Source organism: Zingiber officinale, chromosome 4B (genome assembly GCF_018446385.1).
Source record: "Zingiber officinale cultivar Zhangliang chromosome 4B, Zo_v1.1, whole genome shotgun sequence".
Lineage (NCBI taxonomy): Eukaryota > Viridiplantae > Streptophyta > Magnoliopsida > Zingiberales > Zingiberaceae > Zingiber > Zingiber officinale.
Window position 1 is genome coordinate 65,092,804 of NC_055993.1, and position 16,401 is coordinate 65,109,204.

At 35.2% G+C, this 16,401-nt stretch overlaps 1 pseudogene; it reads right to left on the bottom strand.

Annotated features, from left to right (window-relative positions):
• Window positions 1-7,485: 7,485 nt before the first annotated feature.
• The window catches only part of LOC121978292, a 70,726-nt pseudogene continuing 61,810 nt past the window's right edge, over window positions 7,486-16,401 (bottom strand).

Below are 16,401 nucleotides of genomic sequence, written 5' to 3' on the forward strand. Positions count from 1 at the left end.
AAAGCATTAGCTTTTAGCTTTTAGAAAGCTAGCTAAGTTTAGATAGTTTCATTTTCAAACATAAGTTTTCAAAAACCAAAATTCCAAAAGTAAGTTTATTTTTCCAAAAGTAAGTAAAAAAATTTATTTTTCCAAAAACTGATTTATTTTTCAACATTAAGTTTGTAAACGATTTAATTTAAAACTTAAGTTTTGACAATGATTTAAGTTTGAAAAATCTAACTTTCATAATTTTCAACACTGAGTTTTTGCAAATCAAATTTCAGTTTGCAAATATTGATTTTGAACTTTACTTTTAGTTTTCAAAGGAGTTTGGTAGAACTAATTTTGATAAAGTAAAATAATTAAATCTAATTTTCAAAATCAAAATTTTAAAGTTCAAAAGTACTAGTTTCAAAACAATAGTGTAAAATGATTGAAAATTTCACAATTTTAAGCAAGTTGATTTTGAAGATTGATTTTTAAATTTTGATTTTCAAAATTAAGGAAAATGATTTTGAGAAGCTTAGTTTGTAAACTTAAGTTTTGAAAAATCTAATTTCCACAATTTTCAAAACTAAGTTAAATTTAATTTTCAAAATCAATTTTCAAAAAAGTAAAACCCAATTCTTAAAAACAACTTAGTTTTATAAGAGTTAGTTTTCAAAAGTAGGTTTAAGAAATTTTTAAGAAACCATTTTTCAAACAAAATTTAAAATATTTTATATAAAGGGAAATTTTTAATTAATTCCTCCCCCTGAACCTGACATAAAATTTGAAAATATTTGCTAAAAATATTCAAAGTAGATATTTATTTATTTTTTATTTATTTTTATTTTTTAAATTGAGGTAGAATTTTTTAGAGAGATTTTAAAGAAAAAATAGCACTTAAGGAGATAATTAAAAAGTAAACCTCCCCCTGAATTTGATACTCCTTTAATTTATTAATGCTCCTTATTTATTAATTTTTCTAGGGGATTTAAAAGAAATTGAACCTCCCCCTGAATTGGTTACTCCCCTTAATTTAATATCTCCCCTTTTATACTAAGGTTTGGTTGTGTTAAATTTCAAAGCCCTAATACATTTGTTTAATACATATATTATTATCTCTGTATCCTTGGTATAACTGTTTATTTGAATTTGATTAATCAATTATTAATTAATTTTAGATTCAGGTGCTTAACTTTAGTTTAAGGTTAAATAAGATAAGATTTTATTAATTCAATAACATTTAAGCATTATCAATAATTTATTGATTAGTTTTTACTTGATTTAATAATTTAATACTTAGTGAAATAATTTAAATTTCATATTACTTGATTGAGCTGGTCAATGAAAGTGTTAGTTATAATTATTATTATTATTAAAAAAATTTTAAAGGGATTTCTAAAACAGCATTTAAAAGGAATTTAAAATGATTTTTATAATATGTTTTATGTCAATTAACATATGTTTGATTCAGTTTTGATTTTAGATTTAAATTAATATTAGTGGTTAACTTAAGTTTAAGTTTAACTTTAAGTTTAAGTTAAAAAGTTTTAATTTTAATTGTAATTTCAATATTAAGTTTTATTTTAAGATTTAATTTTTAGTTAAGTCAAATTAAAAATTAATTTTAAGGTTAAAATGATGTTTAAGATTAAAAATGAGTTTAAAGTCAAAATAATAATTTTTAAAGTGAGAATAGTCTATAGAAAAATTTATTATTACTATTTCATTATAGTGAAAAAAATAAGAAGAATTTTTCAAAATGATACAAAATTTTTAGATAGTTTTAAAATGATTTTTAAAATATTTTTTAAATGATTTTTAAAAGTTTTTTTTTTTTAAAAAGTAATTTTTAAGTTAAAATAATTTTTAAAATAACAATAATTTTTAAAAGGTTTTAAAAATAAATTTTTTTTTTTTAAGAATTTTAAAGTTTTTAAAATCATTTTTAAAAGAGTTTTTTTTTTAAAATAATTTTTAAAATGTTTTAAAAAGAATTTTTAACAGAATTTTTAAAAGTTTTTAAAATGATTTTTAATAGAGTTTTTAAAATAATTTTTAAAATGTTTTAAAAGTATTTTTAAAAGAATTTTTTAAAGTTTTTAAAATGATTTTTAAAAGAGTTCTTAAAATAATTTTTAAATGTTTTAAAAGAATTTTTAATAGAATTTTTTTTTAAAGTTTTTTAAAATGATTTTTAAAAGAGTTTTTTAAAATAATTTTTAAAATGTTTTAAAAGAATTTTTTTTAAATTTTTAAAATGATTTTTAAAAGAGTTTTTTTTTTAAATAATTTTTAAAATGTTTTAAAAGAATTTTTTAAAGTTTTTAAAATGATTTTTAAAAGAGTTTTTAAAATAGTTTTTAAAGAATTTTTAAAATAGTTTTTTAAAGAATTTTTAAAATAGATTTTAAAGAATTTTTAAAATAGTTTTTTAAAGAATTTTTAAAATAGTTTTTAAAGAATTTTTAAAACGGATTTTAAAGAATTTTTAAAATAGTTTTTAAAGAATTTTTAAAATGGTTTTTAAAGAATTTTAAAAATAGTTTTTTTAAAGAATTTTTAAAATAGTTTTTTAAAGAATTTTTAAACTAGTTTTTAAAGAATTTTAAAAATAGTTTTTAAAGAGTTTTAAAAATAGTTTTTAAAGAATTTTTAAAATAGTTTTTTAAAGAATTTTTAAAATAGTTTTTTAAAGAATTTTTAAACTAGTTTTTAAAGAATTTTAAAAATAGTTTTTAAAGAGTTTTAAAAATAGTTTTTAACGAATTTTTAAAATAGTTTTTAAAGAATTTTAAAAAATAATTTTTAAAATGGTTTTTAAAGTTATTATAATTTGAATTTGAAATTCAATTTGAAAATCGAAATTTAATTTTAATCAATTTTAATTTAATTTGAAATTTGAAAATTAATTTTAATTTAATTTGAAATTCAAAATTATTTTTAATTAATTTTAATTTAATTTGAAAATTAATTTGATCCTTATTCATCTCACTCGATCTAGATTATCAATCAGGGAATCCTATGATTTTGTGAGATGAAATTGGTTTGATTACAGACTTTTGGTTTAACTTGTGTTAGATTCAGACTTAGCTTTGGTTTCCACAAATAGGCATTCTTCGGATAAACTTCTAAGCTTGGTGAGTCACAAGGACATCATTAGAAGTAACCAACCTTTCGAGGTTTTCCGAATAGTCCTATCCACGGAACTTAGTACTAAATCTTGGTCTAACTGGTTAGGATTCGTTTAAGGGTAGCTTCGGTCAGTTCTACTTGGCCAAATGCACCAGATCGAAACCATATCTTTCTAGACATGCGATGCCCAAGTTTCCCTAACGTACTATCATCCAAAAATTTCACCAATACCATGATTCAAGTTAAACTTGGTCTCTAATTCTAATTGCCCTGCCGGGTTTGTTAGTTTTGGGTTACCCTGTCGGTTAAGTTTTGGAGATGCCGGCTATTCAGGAGCCTCCCCTGAATTATTGGCCATTAATTTAAGTTTTAATTTTAGGCTTGTGTCGATTCTTTTTATAGTTATAGTTAACTTGGTGATAATTTTGTTGTTTCTTAAACTGTTTAGATTTTGAATTTGATTTAGGTTTGTATTTTGGATTTTGGTTTGGTTTATTTATATAATGTATTTTTTCTTTAGGTATATAGAATTGATTAAGTCCTACTTGCGTGGTTAAGCACGCTTTCGGGACCCAAGCTTGTTTAGTTGCTTTGTGTTGGGTTAATAATGATTTAAAGGTTTTGTTTGAGTTTGACTTATATCCAAGTCCGGTTTTATTATAGCATGTCTTTTGGTTATTTAGAATTAAATCTAAATTTTTAGATCTTGTTGTGAATTTTTCCAACAATTCTTTTAACTTATTAATTTCATTTTTTAATGATAAATTCTCCTCCTCAAGTGTTCGATCTTGAGTTGGATTCGAATTTTTAATTGTTCCTTGAGGTTTTGATTTTCCTCAAGAAGCGATTTATTTTATTTTCCAATTTAACTAATTTTTATTTAAACACGAGATAATTCTAAAGAATTTACGATTTAAGTTTAGGTATACCTCTTGGAACCTTCGGAAGCGAGTGCGGACTCGTGGCTCGATTCGGGTTCGGACCGGTCTTCCGATTCCTCCGTTTCAGCTTCGCGAGCCATCAGCCGAGGTGACTTTGGTGCTTTGCCTTTCTCCTTCCGATTAATCCGAGGAGGAATCGTCCCATGTTACTTTGAGGGCTTTCTTCTTTGTTGACTTTGGTTTGTCAAGTTTCAATCTTGGGCATTCGTTCTTGTAGTGCCCCTTTTGTTACATCCGAAACATGTGACATTTCTTGAGTCGGCTGGCGAACTGATCTTCTGAAGATCCTGTTTGCTGAAGCTTCTCTTTTTTCTGGTGAACATTTTCCTTACCAGGTTCACCAGGTGTTCTTCGTCTTCAGAGTCTTGATCGGAATCTTCTTCAGATTCGGGCTTGTTCTTCTTTTCTTTAGAGGAACCTGCAAATAAAGCTACACCTTTCTCGACCCCGGCGTTAGTTTGCTCATGAAGTTCTAATTCACAAAAGAGTTCATCCAATTTTAATTTAGATAAATTTTTTGAAATTTTGTAGGCATCTACGATTGATGCCCACAAATTGTTTCGCGGAAAAGCATTTAACGCGTACCTGATTAAGTCTCGGTTCTCCATTTGGTGGCCTATCGCGTGGAGACCGTTGAGGATATCTTTGACCCTCGCGTGGAGCTGACTTGCCGTTTCTCCTTCCTGCATTTTTATATTAAAAATTTTATTTAACAGCAAATCTCTTTTTGTTACCTTTGCGTCGGTTGTTCCTTCGTGCAGCTCGATCAGTTTATCCCAAAGCTCCTTAGCGTTTTGATGCGGTCTGACCCGGTTCAGTTCTTCTCGTGTTAGTCCGCAGTGTAGAGTATTGATGGCTTTGTTTTCAATTGATGCCTTTTTCTTTATATCATTTGTCCAGTCTTCAGGGTCTACTATGTTCCCGGAGTTGTCTACTGGAATTTTGTAAGCCCTTGTGACGCTCATCCATTGGTCGTAGTCTGTCTTCATATAGACCTCCATTCTCCTCTTCCAGTACGAAAAGTCATCCCCGTTGAATAGGGGAGGACGTACTGTGCTGAAGCCTTCTTGTTGAGACATCTTATCCTGCACACACTAAATTAACTGAAAAAAATCCCAAGACTTCGTCTTGGATTAGCAGTGCGGGAGAAATAGAAACTCTAAGTTGGTGTTGTACCAATTTAGATTTTAAATGCAACGAGAAAAAAATCTTCCAAAAAGATAATAATATCAGTTTGGAATTGTTAAAAAAAATGATTTCACCCCCTGTCTGATTGGTGGTTGCACCAAATCAGAGCGGTACCTGCTCTGATACCACTTGTAAGACCGTTAGATTCGATAGAGGGGGGGTGAATATCGATTCAAAAACTTAGAGTATAAACGCAGCGGAAAAGTAAAGAAGTAAAGAGATGAACACTGTTGATTTTTACTTCGTTCGGAGCCTGTGACGACTCCTACTCGAAGGCCCGTACTCCTTGAGTACTTTCGTTGGGCAATTCACTAGCAATTCGGATAATTACAATTTACGTACAAATATTGCTAATGAAAAGAAAGAAAACAAAGCTAACCGACAAACAATGAATTAAAAAGAGAGCCGGAGTGAGTCGTCGGAGCTTTGTGAACGTCGTTGGAGCGCAGATCAGCAGAGTGATTGGACTCAGAGTTCTCAGAAGACTGATATTTTGAAGCTCCTGCCTGGGGCTTCGCGCCTGGATCCCTTCCGGGCGCCTGGAATGTGTCGTAACACTCCCAACCAGCATGCTCCAAGTGTCAACGTCGTCCTGGGGATACAATTTGCCTCCGGGCGCCCGGAGCCATTCCGGGCGCCCGGACCCTCACTGTTCCCTACCTACAAAACAGTGTTAGTCCGAGACAAATAAACCCTACAGCACAGTTTGTTAGCACATTTTTACAGATACGCTAAGTAATAAAAATTAGCATCAAGAGTATGACTTAGATTCCGTCTTTCCGAGACCGGAATCTAGTCACGATCTCGACTTAGATATCCGAAATGGATCTAAGCCGGATCGACGCTTAATATTCCCTTCCCGGGAACGCGTCCTCGCAGTCACTCCCCTCCAGTGACTTACCTTACTTACCTGCCAGACATCCGGTCAGCCCGTCGACCCGTCTGGACTTCTTGCCAAGCGTCCGGTCAGCCCGTCGACCCGCTTGGACTTCTCGCCAGCTATCCGGTCAGCCCGTCGACCTAGCTGGACTTCTCGCCAAGCGTCCGGTCAGCCCGTCGACCCGCTTGGACTTCTCGCCAGCTATCCGGTCAGCCCGTCGACCTAGCTGGACTTCTCGCCAAGCGTCCGGTCAGCCCGTCGACCCGCTTGGACTTCTCGCCAGCTATCCGGTCAGCCCGTCGACCTAGCTGGACTTCGTGCCAGACATCTGGTCAGCCCGTCGACCTGTCTGGACTTCTCCTGCACACTCGATCAAAGTGTCAGACAACAACACAACTAACTTAACCTATTTGTCATTCATCAAAACCTGGGTTAGACCGTTAGTGCTACCCGCACCAACAGTAAGGAGTCCCAAGTCGTATTTTTCCAAGGATTAACTAGTAAATGTGTGTAAATTCTAGAATTGGTTCCAATCAACATCTAATTCCACTTGAATACATCTTATTTCCAAATATGCACAGGAACAATCTATAATAAAATGTAAGAAGGTTCATTCTCATCTAAACATGATTAAGCTCCACCTCATCAAGTAAACAACAATTAAATCAGATTCTTATGTAACATGGTATCAAATGCATCAATTAAACTGTCTTTCATTTAAGTTCACAAAAATAAAGCTTTCAAGCATTCCTCCTTCACAATCTCAATAGCCATGACTAACACTCAAGTTCTCATTGAAATTACAAGAACCGAAAATAACCTTCATTCACCATCACAATCAATTTCAACATTCAACTTATCAACCACGACTTAAATTCAGAACCTCAATCAAGAGTATTAATAGAGGTAAACAATGAGAATGGTAAATGATTCATTCCTCAATCAAGCACATTTACAGCCACATCAAAATTCATTTAATCAAACAAGAATTTTCTAAATTCATGAATTGAAACTAACTTGTTCTTGTTGAAATAGAAACATAAAATTCTAAACTAGAAATGAATTACAAACTAAGTTAGTAGCTAATCATGGATGGAATTGCAGAAATCTTAAGACAAACAATTGTGCAAGAAAGTAATATGAAATGGATTTGCAACAAGAATTCAAACAAAACGAGATGATAAGAAATGAATCAGATCTGTTGATCTGAGCATATTCAAAAACAATTAAAAGATAAAGACAAAAGAAAACAAAAACCCTAACATTCCACAATCCGGATCCAAGCTCAAACTCCTCCAATCTGCTGTAACACAAACAGAAATGCCCTCGGGACCCCTATAAGCATTCAACAACAAATTTCTGAGCTTCCAACTATCACCAGGTGATGATCACAGCATCTTGGAAACCTCCCTTCTGCTCACATTTCTCTGATAACCTCACCAGCCGAAGAACAGAGCTCAGGATCTGTGAAGTTGCAAACCAGATCAACCGGCCAAATTGACCCAGGTTTGCTGCGGCATGGCAATCGGAACAGGATCAGAAGTATCTGAGAAACCTCTCTTCAGCTCTGGTGGATGCGAATAACGCCGATAGGGAGACCTCCTCTATCGGGTATGCGGCGATGAAGCAAATCCCAAATCGCAATCGGGAGACCTCCCTCAAGCTCTCTGATCAATGGAAGATGGACGCCGGCAGCTCGGATATCGCCGTCGGTGAAGAAGCCAGCTCTCAGATCTGGAATTGAGGAACGGGAACTCGGCGCCGCGAGGAAGAAGGAGCACTGTAGAAGAAATCGCGAGGAAACGCCGAGCCCGAATGTTCCTGTAGCTTCTCGCAGGATTTAAACCCCTTCTCATCTGATCGGACGGTCCAGAACAATCCGGGTCTTGATCAATGGCTGGATGAGGTCAGATCTGGATCAAAACTTCTGGATATTCATCAATGGACGAGATCTGCTCCTCATTAGGTCGGATGGACCAGATGCTTGACGGATGGCTCAGATCTCTCCAATCTTCAATGGACGGTTCATAATGCTCCAAGGTTTGATCGCCTCATTAAGCCCTTGATTTGAGCCCAAATGCGGTCTGATTTGATCGGGTCCATGACCCTTTTGATGCCTACAAAATAATAATCAAATATTAGCATCAAATACCATGATAATTGGCTAAATTGCAATTAAGTCCAAGTTCACATGCAATTATGAAATATAATGTATATGTGAGATTAAGCTATGAATAAATCATCAAAAGCATGCATTATGAATCAAGATAATATAGCCAAAACCATGGTTATCATGTACATGGATTCCATCTCGGATCTCATGGCCTCTAGCCATTTCTCAAAATCTGGGCCCTGTACAACTTCTTGATAAGATGTAGGCTCATTGAGACCAATAAGCTCTACATCACCGTGGTCAGACAAGAGAAAAGAATATCTCTCAGATTGACGACGAATCCTATCAGATCTACGTACAGCATGTGCTACTTGAACAGATTATTGTTCCACAACCTCTTGTGGTGCAACAAAACCCTGATCCACAACATCTTGTGGTACCTGTTCAATTTCCATCACAGTGTCAGTGCTAGTATCTTGAACTTCTTCAAGATCGACTTCACTCCCACTAGTTTTTCTAGAAATAAATTTCCTTTCTAGAAACACGCCAGTTCTGGCAACAAACACCTTGCCATGTGTGGGATTATAGAAGTAATATCCCTTTGTTTCCTTGGGATATCCTATAAAATAGCAGTTGTCCAATTTGGGTCCTAGTTTATCTGAGACTAGTCATCGAACGTAAGCCTCACAATCCCAAATCTTCATAAAAGACATCTTGGGACTCTTCTCTATCCATATCACATATGGTGTCTTTATGACAGCTTTAGATGGAACTCGGTTAAGTGTGAAAACAGCTGTCTCTAGAGCATGTCCCCAGAAGGAAATAGGAAGATCTGTATGACTCATCATCGATCGTACCACATCTAATAAAGTATGATTCCTCCTTTCTGATACATCATTCCATAGTGGTGTTCCAGGTAGAGTGAATTGAGATATAATCCCACACTCAACGAGATGGCCATGAAACTCTTGACTAAGGTATTCCCCACCTCGATCTAATCGAAGCATCTTAATACTCTTACCAAGTTGATTTTATACTTCATTCTTAAATTCTTTGAACTTTTCAAAGGATTCTGACTTGTGTCTCATCAGAAACACATAGTCATATTCACTGAAATTATCAGTAAAAATAATGAAGTAATGTTAGCCTCCTCTAGCTGCTACTCTAAAAGGGCCACATACATCAGTATGTATGAGTCCTAAAATATCATTAGCCCTTTCGCGGTGTCCATTGAATGGAGTCTTTGTCATCTTGCCTCGAAGACAAGATTTGCATGCCTCATATGATTCAAAATCAAATAAGTCCAAAATCCATCCTTATGGAGTTGGGATATGCATCTCTCATTTTGTGAATTAAGCGAGAATGCCAGAGATATGTTTGATTCAAATCATTAGACTTGAACCATTTGGTATTTATGTTATAGATTGGGTTGCCAAAGTCTAGAACATAAAGTACATTCACAAGATGTGCACTACAATAGAACATTTCATTGAAATAAACGAAAAAACATTTGTCCTTTATTACAAATGAAAAACCTTTCTTGTCCAAACAAGAAACAAAGATAATGTTCTTGGTCAAGGTAGGCACATAGCAGCACTCTTTAAGTTCTAAAACAAGCCCAGTAGGCAAAGATAAGGAATATGTTCCTATAGCGACAACAACAACTCTTGCACCATTGTCTACTCGTAGGTCCACTTCGCCCTTTGTCAACACTCTACTATTTCTCAGCCCCTGCACATTCGTATAAATGTGAGACGTACATCCGGTATCTAATACCCATGAAGAAGAAATAGATAGATTGATTTCTTTAACATATATACCTGAGGCAGAAGTCTCACTTCTCTTCCTTTTTCAGTTCCTCTAGGTATACCTTACAGTTCCTCTTCCAGTGTCCAGTCTCACCATAGTGGAAGCAGGTTCCTTCCTTAGCAACTCCACCTTTGGGTTTCAGTGCATGAGTCTTGCCCTTTCCTTTGGCTTGGGTCTTACCCTTACCTTTAGGCTTCCACTTGCCTTTGCCCTTAGACACCATCAAAATGGTACTAGGCTTTGCCTTCTTAAGGTTGAGTTCAGCAGTTCTCAACATGCTCAACATCTTAGGCAGTGGTTTATCAATTTCATTCATGTTGCAGTTCATGACAAATTGACTATAGCTATTGGGCAATGATTGCAAGATAAGATCAGTGGCCAATTCTTGGCCTAGTGGGAATCCCAACCTTTGTAGATTCTCCATACGGGACTTCCGTCTTGTATTTTGCATTGAAACAGTGCTTTAGAGATCTCAAATCTCTCATACATTGCTTGTCCTTGATATAGTTTTCTAAGGTGTTCAACCATATCATAAGCATCCATGTTCTCATGTTGCTTTTGAAGCTCAGAGTTCATGGTGGCGAGCATAAGGCATGATATATCTAATGCAACATCTTGATGCTTGTAAGCATCCCTATCAGCTCTAGTGGCAGTAGCAGGGGGCACTTTAGGAATAGGCTGCTCTAGGACGTATAGTTTTCTTTCTCTCTTGAGAACTATTCTTATGTTTCTATACCAGTCTAGAAATTAGCTCCATTGAGCTTATTCTTATCAAGGACAGATCGCAGAGATAGTGTCTTCTACTTACTAGACGACATGGTGGTCTACAATAATAAAATGCAGAGAAGTATCATACTCAGATCATTTAATTAGGCCTTTAATTAAATGATTCTCCCACTAAATTCTAAAGCTTGATAAAAGCAAGTCACTACTAGTTCTATACCCATAAGCAAAGATATTCTAGTGGGACAAGATCCACATTATACCTCATCTTGAGTTAGCTTTGGCTAATCACCCAAGACTTGTATAAATAGGTAGGCAACGTGTACCAATTGGACAAAATCCATCTTATATTTTTCTTGAGTTAGCTTTGCCTAATCGCCCAAGATTTGTATAACTTAGGTAGACAACGTTCACCAATTACATCCTATGTAACTCTTATATCCTTAGGTGAACAACACTGTTTGTTCATTTTCCCATCTTATGAAATCCATATTATAACTCATCTTGAGTTAGCTTTGGCTAATCGCCCAAGACTAGTATAATATGATTTACATCTTATGGGATATGCCTTTAAGCTCTCAATCCAATTGAGGTAACTTAATTAAGTCATACCCAAAGGTCGGTAGTCAGACATCACAATTGTCCTGTCGCACTCTACCAAGATAAAATGAGCCACTTTGCTTTGGCAAACCTGACTACAGATGATCGAGGTAGTAATGAGTACCAAACTTTGGTAGGCATATGCAAATGACCTAATTGTTAGAGTGTATACTGAAAGCCTAAGCTTTTGTAAACATTTATTTTGAATAAAGAATCACATTTTGTCAAATTATCTACATTTGTTTGTAGTTGTTCAATTAGTTTATATTATAGATAACATAGTATGTGGTGTCACATACAGAAGATAATGTTATCAGTACCTTATAAATTATAAACAGTAGCTCACGACCAAAATGGAAAGGAACAAACCATTGGAAGGTCATAGTGTAATTAGGTATTAGTTTATCTTAACTATATAATTACACTAGTACACTTAGAGTGTATTGAGTAGGACCATCAGAGGTCGTTTTGTTTTATACTGACTTTATAAAGGAATGAAGACCTCAGTTATTATGGAAGTGTGTGCTCTTAATCCTAATATAATAACAAGCACATATATTTGATATTTATTTCTTTAATTTATCAATGGGTGAGATTTAGTTTGATAAATCAATAAGTCCGATAAGTTGGGAAATGATATTACTTATAGTGTGTGTTGTTGATTATAGAAGAAAACGGTGTCCTAGTGATCTAGGTTGATAATGTCCCCAAGAAGAGCTCATAAGGATTGTCATGTTAAACTCTGCAGGTGGACTTAGTCCGACATGACGATAAGGTTGAGTGATACTATTCTTGGACTAAGATATTAATTAAATGAGTTGTCAGTAACTCACTTAATTAGTGGACATTCAACATCTTAAACACAGGGAGACTAACACACTCATAATAAGAAGGAGCCCAAAAATGTAATTTGGAATTGGTGCGGTAGTTCAATAATAGTTCTCTAGTGGAATGAATTATTATTGATAAAATTAAGTTGTGTGTTCGGGGCGAACACGGGATGCTTAATTTTATCGGGAGACCAAAACCAATTTCTCCTCTCGGTCCCTATCGTAGCCTCTTATTTATAAAGTACTATACCCACCTATACCCACCTTCATATCCATGATATAGGGGCCGGCCAAGCTAGCTTTTGGATCAAGCTATGGTCGGCCAAACCATTGGTTCATGGGTGGCCGACCCTAGCTTGAACCCAAGCTTAAGTGGCCGGCCCTATTAAATTAAAAAAGAATTTTAATTTTAAAATTTTCTTATGTGAAAGATATAATTTATTGAAGAGATTAAAAATTAAAATATCTCTTTTATAAGTCTCTATAAAAGATTAAAGAAAGAGATCTCTTTCCTTATTTGTAGATTGGAAGGATATTTTATTTTTCTTCTTTGTAAATTATTCACATGTTGAAAAATTAGAATTATAGAAATTTCTTTTTATCAACCATGAAGGGATTTTAAAAGAAAATTTTATTTTTTAAAATTTTCGAAGACAAATAAGGAATTGTTTAATTGTTGATTAAAAATTGTCTTGTTTGCTCTCCATGAGGTGGCCTGCCATGACATGTTTAATTGGGAAATTTTATTTTATTTTTCTTAATTAATTCATGTCAATGAAAGTTAAGGAAATTTTATTGTAATTAAATTTCCTTATTTGCCAAAGCTAAGGATTATAAAAGAGGGGGTTTTGGGAGCCTTCAAGGTGAACAACCTCTATTATTTTCTCCCTCTTTTCTTCCTTGGTGTGGCCGGCTATCCCCTTTCTCTTCTCTCCATCCTTTGTGGCCGAACCTCACATCTTCTTTGGAGATCAAGTGGTGGCCGGTTTCTAGCTTGGAGAAGAAGGAGAGAAAGCTTTCATCCCTTGGAGCATTGGTGGTGGATTCTCTTCTTCCTTGGAGGTGCACTTGATTTGGCCGAACCTTGCAAGGAGGAGAAGAAGGTGCTTTGGTGGTTTCTCATCTCGGAAGATCATTGCCCACACAACGTCCGAGGTTAGAAGAGAAATACGGTAGAAGACCTAGAGGTTTTTGCTTGCAAAAGAAAAGGTATACTAGTATTTAATTTCCGCATCATACTAGTTTTATCTTCATGTAAAAATACCAAATACAAGAGGCATGCGATTCTAGTATTTCGAATTTGTTTTCGATGTTGTGTTCTTTTGTTTTTCTTTTCCTTGTGATTTGATTGCTCCTTTTGGTTGACCTAAAGTTATTTAAGGAAATTAAATATTAGCTTTCTTTAAAAGGCTTTGCCTAGGCGGTGGTGGTTGTTCCCATATCCAAGAAGGCCATGTGCCTTGCCATGCAGTCCTGGAAGCCAATTCTGGAAGTTAATATTTAATGGAATTAATAACCTAGGTGATTTGGATCGAACGTGTTAAGTTCCGCAGGAGATCCAAGTCTAAACCTAAAAGAACAAGTAAATTAAACTTTGGATCAAATGTGTTAAGTTCCGTAGGCGATCCAAGTTTAATTTAAAAGAACATATGGTAGCTAGGAAAGGTTCAGACCTTTGTACAAAATTTTTGTACAGTGGAACCATTAGGTTTTCCAAGTAGCAACCAACACTAATTACGATAGCTACACATGCATCACATACATCATGGCATATATCAACATATACACAAGTTTAAACGTGACATGGTTATGGCCCCTATAAACTACGATCTTCTCAAGCCAATGAGAAGAGTGATAAGTCAACCTAGGTCTAAGCAGCTTCTCCAAGCACTTCCTCGGTTATCGTGTGTTGTTGTCCTTCCTTCCTTTTCACCCGTCTTCCAGAAGACTAACTCTTTCTAATTTTGTACATTACAAAATCTAAAGAAACTCGAGTTTCATTCGAGTGTAATCTAATTACAACAAGAATAAAAGGGATGAAGGCACGACATGCAGGTCGTATTATAAATTACAACATTACACACATCCAATCACATTGGGGTCAAAGGGCCATAACCATGCACCATGTCATATATATTTTCACAATATTCTTATGACATAAATTTACTATGATTTCAACAAATAAATTATGATTCGTAATGCTACGGCGGTCCCGCTATGCGGTTAGCGGGCGGGGTTCAAGGGGGCAGCGCCCCTTGGGGGGGTTTCAGGGGGCAGCGCCCCTGAAGCAAAAAATATTTTGCATACTCATTTTATGAGTTGCTTCCTTATCCGAGACCCTACTTCCCATAATACCAACTATGTTTCATTCTAAACAAAACATCTGGCTGAGACCTTGTTGGTCACACACCAACTTCACTTTGTTCACAATAAAACACCTTTCTTGGCCGAAACCTTGTTGGTCACACACCAACTTTCGGTCAAGGCTTAGGATTTGACCGAGACACAAAATCTGGCCAAGACTCATAGTTTGGTCGAGATTCACAATCTGGCTGAGACTAATAGTCTGGCCGAGACCCATAATTTTGCAAATCACAGTAAACCTATCATGCAATTCTATATCATATATAAAATTACTAACAACTTAGCATATCCCTTCGCAAGTGGCTCTGATACCACTGTTGGGATCTAGCGCGCCCAAAGACGCGAAAATGCAGCGGAAAAATACTAGTTCCTCTTATCCAGCGGATCCATGCAAAGGGAAGAAAACAATTTTCATGACAAATAATCTATGCTAAGCTACATGATAGGATTATACCTTTGTTGCGTGCCCTTCGCAATCCCGACAGCAACCTTTTCTTTGGATCCAGATCTCAGCGCGTTCAAGTGTCCGCGCCTCTATGGTATCCACACGAACATATCCTTCGTTCGTCCCACGAACGAAGCCTTCGAAGAAGAACCATCTTCTTGTGCTAGCAAGAAGTATGGTTCGGCCATGGAAGAAAATTCGGCCATGGAAGAAGGAGGAAGAAGGAGGAGGAAGATCAAGAGACACCCATCTCATCTAATGAAAAATCTCATCAAAAACCTATTTATATTCATCCAATGAATATGAAGGGTTTTTGTCTCTTTGTATTCCTCTTAATGGGTTGGATTATTATATTGGATTAACCATTAATCCAATAACTCAATAAGTCTAACCCATTGAGTGTAACCCATCAATCCAATTTTTCTAATTCAGATTGAACTCAATCCAATGAGTGGGTTCATTTGAGTCTAACTCAATTAGTAACCAAAAGGCCTAATCATCTCATGATTGGCTCTTAGAGCTAATTACTAACAACTAAGTCCTAGTGGAGTTAGGTACCTGAAGTCTTGATTGGGAGTTAGGCATAAGATAAGTCTAGGTTGGAACCAAATAAGAAAGTCCTAGCTGGGTGCTAAGTGAATTAAGTCCAAGTGGTGATGGCTAGGCAGACAAAAGTTCTAACTGGGTGCTTGGTGAAGCAAAGCCAAGTGGAATTAGCTAGGAGTTGAAGGCTTAGCAACAAGTCTAAGTGGATGCAGCTGGGAGCTATGACTTGGCACCTTGGTTTAGATGAATCAGCTGGAAGCTAAACATTTAGACCCAATGTAAGTGCGAGTACTTTTAAATTTTGTATCTTATTACGAGTAACCACTGCTGTGAAGTATGTTCGATTATTCCAAGATACCAGAGGGAGTCATGGCAACTGATTGGTGATAACTCTTGACAAATGATTTCGGAGGGTCCAAGCAATCGTATCAAGGTTAGGTTGACCAAAGGATATGGATGACCAAAACAACTTCCAAGCAACTAGGAGATGACGTTATCAGCAATTCAAGAAAGTCGGGTCAAGATGAGATTTAACCCCCTATCTAGGTGACTGGAGGGCTTCTAGTTGATCAAAGAGCTTCATTAACTTTATCTAACGGATAATAGTTGTAGCCACATCAACACTAATATAGGAGATCAAAGGATGCTATAAAAGAGCTTTGAGGCAGAACTTAGAAATCACTCAATCATTCATTCATACAGTCTCTTGTGCTCATGCTCTTGTGATCTCTCGCTTTCTATGTCGCGATACGCTGCGATTTGTGCTTCATTTATGATCGGCAACACCTAGAGTAACATTTCATTTATTTTTTTTATGTTGCCTCATATTTATTTTATTGCCCATAACTTTTTTGATTCTT